We start from the raw sequence: 9051 nt of genomic DNA, 5'->3' as shown, positions 1-9051 counted from the left end.
GAAATTAAAACAAAATAAAACCCTTACAATCACTGAGTGCTAACTATGTGTCAGGCACTCTTTTAAGCCATTTACACACATCCCATTTAATCCTCTTTTAACAGCTCTGTGAAGTAGTATGTAGTAGGTATGTTATAACCCTCACTCTGCAGAGAAGAAACTGGTGTGGTATGAGAGGTTAAGAAATTTGGCCAGAATGCATATAGGAAGTCAGTGATGGAAATTCTTTCTAGTTGACTTTCATCCTATCCTCAATTAACTGACTAGAATTCAACTATTAAGAAAGGGAGGTGGGGGAAGAGGGTGGAGAGAGAAAGAGCTTCGCCTGTTCTGCTGAATCTGATAGGTCCTGAGCACCAAGCCTAAAATAGTCACGACTGGCTGGAAAATCCAAGGAAAGCACGTGTATTTAAGAAATAAATGAGCACACACACACACACACACACACACACCCCTGAAGTGTAATATGCACACAGAAAAGTGCACCAATCACAAGCATTCTGGATGATTAATTATGACAGTGAACACACCTGAGAACCCCTGATCTCCCCCACCCCACTCCAGTTCCCCCTTCTCCTTCTTACAAATGATTTTTAATGATTTTTCCAGCCACTGACCAAGAAGGGAAGCGCTTTGCTCAGGAGGATTGGCTGAGAGGGATGACAGAGGGCTTGGCACCCTCAATGAATAAATTGAAGAATTAATTGAAGCTCATAGAGGAGCAGGGACCAACAAAGAGCAGGGAGGATGGACACAGGATTGTATACACAGAGCCTTTTATTCCCGGCATTATTCTAGGGATAGCTTAAGAAAGCTTCAAGGGTAATTTTGACTCTTCATAATTTTCGCTGTAGTGCTGACCTAGGCTTTAACATTACTCTCTGTCATCCGAAATCAGGCTGTTTGATTACCTGCGGGGTTCTCTGGTCCCAGGAGCAGCGACCTGCGGCGGCTCACAGCCTAAATGAAATTGTCCCTTCTCCTACACAGAACAGAGGACAGAGAGAGAGAGAGATTGATTTACCCTTGCGGTCTCAGAGGTGAGAGATGACAAAGCCTCAAGACTGCAAGTTCGGAATTCGGCCACCCCGGAGTAGCAGGTCCAGGTACTGCTGATGGCTTCAGCCAACGGGAGGCCACAGCATCAGAGACTAGACAGGGGACATGGACCACGCCCCTAGAGCAGGCGTTGCACATGTAACCCAATCAGATTAGCAACCCCGCCTCTTGGGGCGGAGCTAAAGGGGATTTGTGTTCCAATTGGAGAGAGGGTTGGAAGTCAAGGGGGAAGCACCCTTTCCTCTTGCTTCAGAGCTGGTGTGTGGGTTGGTTTGGTTTGGCTGAGCTGGGGAATGGGGGTGCCGGGCAGGAAGGGGAGGTGGGATTGAGTTCATATTGAGAAGTGGTGGGAGCTAACGGTGGAAAAGAAGTGGCAGCCCATAGTCGAAGGCCTTGCATATTGGGAAGAAAATTTTAACGGTATTTTGTAGGTTGCCGGAAAACCGCTGCTGGACTTTGAGTAGAGCAGTGATGCGGTTGTATTACACGACGATCGTACAGTCAGCGGGTGCTGGTGGCCGAGGAGGACTGCAGGGAGACAACGTTGCGGAAAGAGGACAGGAGACCACTGAAGGACCCTGGTGATGCACAGGGGGCTAGGGTGAGGGAGGGGACAGTGGAAAGGTGGGTGGGGATGGATTCCAGGGACCCTGGAGGAAACTGGATGCGACTGAGAAAAATACAGTCCTAGAGTCAGTCTCCAGAGAACAGCAGGGTAGGAAAGGGCTGACAGGAAAAGTTCTGGGAAAACTTTAAAGAGTTAATCCTACTCTTACGTTTATAACCCACTGTCATCATTGGTTCTGGTGGTCCCCTCGTTCACTTTATTTGTTCATTTACTTATTTACTCACCCCCCCCCCCACTGCCAGCTTTACTGAGATAGAGTTGACATAAGACATTGTGTAAGTTTAGGGTATAAAGTGATGATTTGATACGTGTATGTATTGTGCAGTGTTACGGTAAGGTTAGTTAACACATCCCTCTCCTCACATAATTTTTTGTTGTTTTTTTTGTTCTGTGTGTGTGTGTGTGTGTGTGTGCGCGTGTGCGCACACGCGTGCATCTGTGTGTGGTAGGAAGATTTAAGATTTACTCTCTTAGCAACTTTCAAGTATACAATAGGTTGGTTAACTATGGTCACCATGCTATACATTAGATCCCCAGAAATTTTTCATTTTATAACTGGAAATTCATACTCTTTGACCAAATTTCTCCCCCTCATCCCCACATCCCCAACCTGTCCCTGTTTCTATGAGTTTGTCTTTTTTAGATTCCACAGATAAGTGAGAGTGTACAGTATGTTTTCTTTACTGTCTGACTTACGTCACTTGGCGTAATGCCTCAATGTTCATCCGCGTTGTCACAAGTGGTAGGAGTTCTTTCTTTTTATGGCTGAATAATATATTTTTAAAAGATTTTATTTATTTATTAGACAGAGATAGAGACAGCCAGCGAGAGAGGGAACACAGGCAGGGGGAGTGGGAGAGGAAGAAGCAGGCTCATAGCGGAGGAGCCTGATGTGGGGCTCGATCCCATAACGCCGGGATCACGCCCTGAGCCGAAGGCAGACGCTTAACCGCTGTGCCACCCAGGCGCCCCTATGGCTGAATAATATCGCATTGTATATACTACTCCACCTTCTTTACCCATTCACCCATCAATGAACACTTAAGTTGTTTCCGTATCTTAGCTCTTGCCAATAATGCTGCCATGAACGTGAGGGTGGCAGGTATCTCTTTGAAATCTTGATTTCATTTCCTTCTGATATTTACCGAAGAGCAGGATTGCTTTATTCTTTTCTTTTTAACCCCATTCGCCAATCTTGTTTCCTTGTCTGTATGAAACCACTCTAATGTTATATCCTTTTGCTTGCAAGTGTTCTTTCAAAATGTTTGTTTTCTTGTCTGCATCTACTTTTTCAATAAAGATTTTATTTATTTTAGAGAGAGAGAGAGGGCACATGAATGGGGGGTGGAGGCAGAGGGAAAAGCAGACTTCCTGCTGAGCAGGGAGCCTGATGTGGGACTTGATCCCAGGACTCTGGGATTATGACCTGAGCCGAAGGCAGACACATCACTGACTGAGCCACCCAGGCACCTCTGCATGTAATTTTTAAAACTTTTTGTTATGGGGAATTTGAGGTCAAAGAGTAAAATAAACTTTATGTGTGCATCATTCAGCTTCAACCACCATCAGCCCATGGCCAATCTGTCCCTATCTACACTCCATCCACTTCCCTTCTTCCAGGCATTGGGTCATTTCATCCACAGATATTTTTGTGTATATCTCTACAGGATAATAGAACCACAATATCCTCATCAATAGCTTAAAAAAGAACATTTCCTTAATCTCATTGAATGGCTAGTGCTCAAATTTTTCATCTCTCATAAATGTTATTTCTTTTCAGTTTATTTATATGAACCAGGATTTATTTTTTTAAATATTTTATTTATTTATTTGACAGAGAGAGAGATAGCCAGTGAGAGAGGGAACACAAGCAGGGGGAGTGGGAGAGGAAGAAGCAGGCTCCCAGCGGAGGAGCCTGATGCAGGGCTCGATCCCAGGACTCTGGGATCACGCCCTGAGCCGAAGGCAGCTGCTTAATGACTGAGCGACCCAGGTGCCCCTATATGAACAAGGATTTAAATAAGTGAATACTTATGTATACCTACATAATGACTGATGGATATCCCTTTAAGTTTCTTTTAATCAATAGGTTTCCCACTGGAGCAGGTATTTTCCTTGTAATTTATTTGTGGACAATCCCAGGTTGTTTGCCTGAAGGATTTCCCATAGTGTGATTTTGCTGATTGCATTGCTGTGGTCTTTTGACCAGTTCCTCTGTTTTCTGTAGTCTCTTTGATTTGGTAGCTGAATTGAAGGACTTGATCAGATGTTTAATTTTTTGGACCAGACTATTTCATGGTTTGTCTTGTGTCCTTCCATTAGGATGCACCATTGTGTGTGATATTAGCAACCATTGATGACCAAAGCCTAGGATCCTGTTAACTTCTTAGTATATTAGTTATCTCTTGGTGTGTAACATTATCGACACACACATTCTCTCACAGTTAGAAATCCAGGCATGAGTTAGCTGCAGACTTAGATTCAGTGTCTCTCAGAAGTCTAAGAACAAGGGGTTGGTCAGGGCTGAAATCATTTGAGGCTTGACTGGGAGAAGATCTACTTCCAAGCGTGTGTGGCTATTGACCGGATCAGGTCCTTGAGCTTGTCTGACAGGGTCTCAGTTCCTTGATGACTGTCGGTTGGAGGCCACGATTAGTTCCTTGTCACCTGGGTCTCTCCATATAGCAGCTTACATCATGGAAACCAGCAAGAGAGACAGTCAATGGAGGGTCTGCTAACAAGATGGAAGTACAGTTTTATGTAATGTAATCATGGAGGAGACAGCCCATTACCTTTACTGCATTTCATTGGTTAGAAGCAAGTCACAGGTCCCACCCACCATCCAAGGGAGAGAATTACACAAAGGCATGAATACCAGGGATAAATGGGGGCTGCCTTAGAGTCAGCCACAATTAGATGTTGCAAAATCGTGATGTTCTAATTCTGGCATTCCTTCGTTAGTTAGCTGGAACACTTCTAGAACAAGAAACTTCCCCTGCTATATTACTTGGTTATCCATGGTATAATTCACAGAGGAAGGTCAGACTATGTGCTTGATTCTTTCCTCTCATTTACCAGTTTTCAAAACGAATGAGTTGATTCCTTTGAATTATTCAATTGTGACCAATTATGTGGACAGGTACTGTTAATTATGTAAATGGTATTATGCGAAGAATTGCATTCTGTTTGTTCCTTTTTCAGTGCTGTTTTTCAGATCTGTTCATACCGCTGTATGCACATCTAGTCCTTATCTTCTACTTGTTGAATAGTATCCCCCGATGCGTGTCATCTATTTTATTTCTCTGTTCATCCAGTGGACACCAAGACTGCTTTCACGTCTCTGCCATGGTGAGCATTCTCATACGGCGTAAGACCCCTGTATCTGCAGAGCAACTGCTGCATGATAGAGTGTAACCAATGAGTCCCTTTCCGTAAGTGCTGCCAACTGCTTTCCAGAACGGCCGCACAAACTTACTCTCTCGTGGAAATTGTTTATGAACATATGTAGCCCAGCTTAATGAAGGACGGAACACCTCAGTACCCTCATTAATTTTATGCCCTTCACTAAGCTAAATTTCTTTTCTTAAGAAAGATTTTATTTATTTATTTGAGAGAAAGAGAGAGAGTACAAGCCCGTGGCAGGGCAGAGGGAGAAGCAGACTTCCCCCTGAGTGTGGCTTCTGACGCGGGGCTCCATCGCAGGACCCTGAGGTCATGACCTGAGCCGAAGGCAGACGCTTAACCGACTGAGCCACCCAGGCGCCCCTAAGCTAAACTTCTTTCCCTTTTTTCTTTCTTTCTTTCTTTCTTTCTTTCTTTCTTCTTTCTTTCTTTCTTCGGTTCTTTCTTTCTCTCTTTCTTTGGTTCTTTCTTTCTTTCTTCTTTCTTTCTGATTATTTATTTATTTGAGAGAGAAAGCAAGCACAAACAGGCAGAGGGGTAGAGGAAGAGGGAGAAACAGACTCACCACTGAGCAGGGAGCCCAACCTTGGGCCTGATCACAGGACCCTGAGATCATGACTCAAGCCAAAGGCAGACACTCAACTTACTGAGCCACCCAGGTGCTAAATTTCTTCAGAAAGTTCTCAAAACCATTCCCATCAGAAGTATCCAAGTCATTCTGTATCTCCAAAGCCATAGCTTTGCTAGGTGATGGGGACTTAGAGACAGAGCCTTATACTAGATTTTTCCAATCTAAACTGTTGTAATCTGGTAAACTATCCAAATTCGATTCCAGGCCTCAGAAATGAGGGAGAAGTGGGGAGGGGGGAGGAAGAAGGAAGGGACAAGGGAAGAACTGGGGAAGAGGCAGAGGAATTACTTCACTTATTTAGGAGGGGACAAGAGGGAACCTTGTCTTATCCTTCACCCACCCAGCATCTCGCTTTATAGACATGAAAACTGGGACCCAAGGGGTGAAGCCATCTCTCCAAGGGTGACTCTGCGAGTGTAAGATACTAGGCTAGTCTGTTGGCTCCAGGTGAGGTCTGGGAGGGTTGTGGGTGGGAGGCAGAGACCAAGTGTAGGGAGGGAACACCAGGCAGCTCAATACTGAAGCGGCTTGGGGGAAGTCTTACTCAGGAGCCAGCAAAGGAGATGCAAATGTGAGGTGGGGCACCTCAGCCTACTGTCGTCTCGTGGAGACTGTGCACCTCTGTAGACACTTTGCAAGCAGCTGATGTAGTCTTCATCACAGTCTTACGAAGGACTGATTTTCATCCCTCCTTTAGAGATGTAGGAACAGAGGCTCATGCTTTTTAAGTAACTTCCTCAATGTCTGGCAGGTAGAAAGTGCCAGACTGCAACTCATAATCGGCCTAATTTGTTGATGCAAAATCTTTGCTCTTACACATACACACAAAGAGAGTGTTTCAAGGAGGGTGTGGTTAATGGGGACTCATGCCGAAGAAAGGTCAAGGAGAGCGAGGAGAGGAAGTGGTTTCAGAACTTGTGGTCTTAGGTGGAAAAAGTCTTTCCCCAGTTTCCTCTGGCTGCTGCGGGGCAGTGGGAGGTCATATCTACTGATCTGGAGAGGCTCGAAGACGAGTAGAAATACTGAAATCATTTTGGACCACAGGCAAGTGGAAATACATGGTTGGATCTTGAAGCCTTAAATTATATGCAGCTTCAAACCGAATTTTTCTGGCTTAATCACAAAGTTAAGGAAACCATAAGTGACCAGTATGAAAGTGGCTTTTGCTCAAGTCCATAAAAATAAAATAGACAATAAAATAGAGAATATTCAAATGGATTGATGACAGAGCCGCCAGGAGGGAGGGCAGAGAAAGGCCCTTAAAGCATCGTCTGTGAGTGCCTGTGTCAGCAGAACGTAGGAGAGTGGGAAGTTTGTCTAACTTGCAAGTCCACTGAAAAATTAACGTGTTGGGTAGCAAGGAGAAATAAATGATCAATGAGCTTCTCTACCTGCCTTCTCTTCTTTGGAAAAGGGCATTTCAATTTGGGCATCTTAACTAGCAGACAGGTTTTTTGTTTTGGTTTGGTTTGTTTCTTTCAAACAGCATGTTAATGAGTGGAGGAGAAATAAATCCATTGCTTCCAAAAAATACAGAGATGGTAGTTCAAGTGGCAGAGTGCCAGGCAAGTTGCATTTTGGGTTTTAAAAAACCCAGCATTTCATGACCATTGCAAAGACCGAGGCAGGGTTGGCAGGAGGGGCTCTTTATTGAAGCCAGGTGTGAGCTGTCTCCTCTTCCTGGCTGGGACGCTGCCTGGGCCCTGAGGAGAATTTCCTGTGGTGGTTGTGCATTTCTGGCCCCAGTCCCTGGTGCACCAGAATCTTTCCTGCTGCTCCCACGATCTCTTTTTTCTTTTTGTCCCTTTCTCGCCCTCCCACCCTCCCTTCCTTTCTTTCTTTCTTTCTTTCTTTCTTTCTTTCTTTCTTTCTTTCTTTCTTTCTTTCTTTCTTCTTTCTTTCTTCTTTCTTTCTTTTCTTCTTTCTTTCTTTTCTTTTTCTTTCTTTCTTCCTTCCTCCCTTCCTTCCTTCCTTCCTTCCTTCCTTCCTTCCTTCCTTCCTTCCTTCCTCTCTCTCTTTCTTTCTCTCTGTCTTCCTCTTTCCTTCCTGCTACAGACTGTGTGTTTGTATTCTGCCAAAATTCATGTGTTGAGGCCCTGATCAATCCCCATGGGGTGGTGTTTGGAAATGGGGTCTTTGGGAGGTAACTGGATTTGGATGAGGTCATAGGAGCAGAACCGCCATGATGACATGGGTGTCCATGGAAGGGGATGAAGAGACCAGAGCTCTCTTTTGGCCATGTGAGGATACAGTGAGAAGGTGGCTGTCTACAAGCCAGGAATTGGATCCTCACTAAAATTGGGCCAGGCTGGCGCTGCGATCTTGGACCTTCATTCTCCAGGCCTGTGACAGATGAATGTTTGTTGGTTAAGCCCCCCAGGCTGTAGGATTGTGTTACAGCATCCTGAGCAGATTAGACACTTCCCTTCCCAAACCTACTTCCTTGGGCAGTTTCGCTACCATGCTATACCAAAGATGTTTAAAAATTATTCATAATTCCCACATTTGGCTCAAGGCATTGGACCAATAGGATGCTATCTGTGTTCAACGTGACAGTAGTGGAACTTCTTTGACCCCGGAATGAGAATTCCTGTTTACCCTTAGCTGAGAAGAGGCAGCATTTGTAAATTTTTGCTGGATAATTTCTTCTTCTGCAAAATAGAATAACACTGCCTACCTCACTACAGGCTCATAAGAAGTAAATTAAAAATGCGAAAGCTCCTAGCTCAGTGCCTGGCATGTAGAAGCTGCTTGGTAAATACTTGTTGCCCTAAATGTGAAAGCAGGGTGGCTGATTCATTCCACCTTCCCAAGGAAAGAAGGATTCGTCTTTCCTTGAAAGAAAAAGAGTGAGAAAATCCTGAAAAAAGGAAGAGAGAAGTCAGGGAATGAACTCAAAGAGCTGTGTTCTGAGCCAGCTTCTTTGAAGGTGATGGAAGATAGATATTGGGGAAACTCGTGGAACTTGAAGAAGCCTCGAGAGAAGCCAGCATAATCCTGGCTACTGGATGGTGACATTTGATGATGGGTATTAGACTGGTTAACACCCAAGGTGTTAGAGAGACCCTGTGGATGGACCTGCAGGGATCAGTGTTTGCATTCAAGAGGACACTTCCATCAAGACCCACGAGGTTAAAGAGGACAGAACTCCCCAGTGACCTCCATAGTGTCAAATCCAACATGTGCTTTTTGGTTCTTGCTTTATTTGACCTCTGGAAAGTATCTGATATTGGGGACACCCCCCTCCAAAGTCTGTTTTTCAGTGGCTATGTGACAAAACTGATCGTATCTATCTTGGGTTCCCGTGTTGGGTTCTCTTCCTCCGTGTGTC

The sequence above is a fragment of the Ursus maritimus genome, unplaced genomic scaffold (assembly GCF_017311325.1).
Source record: "Ursus maritimus isolate PB19 unplaced genomic scaffold, ASM1731132v1 scaffold_10, whole genome shotgun sequence".
NCBI lineage: Eukaryota > Metazoa > Chordata > Mammalia > Carnivora > Ursidae > Ursus > Ursus maritimus.
Note: the sequence above shows the minus strand (reverse complement) of the source record.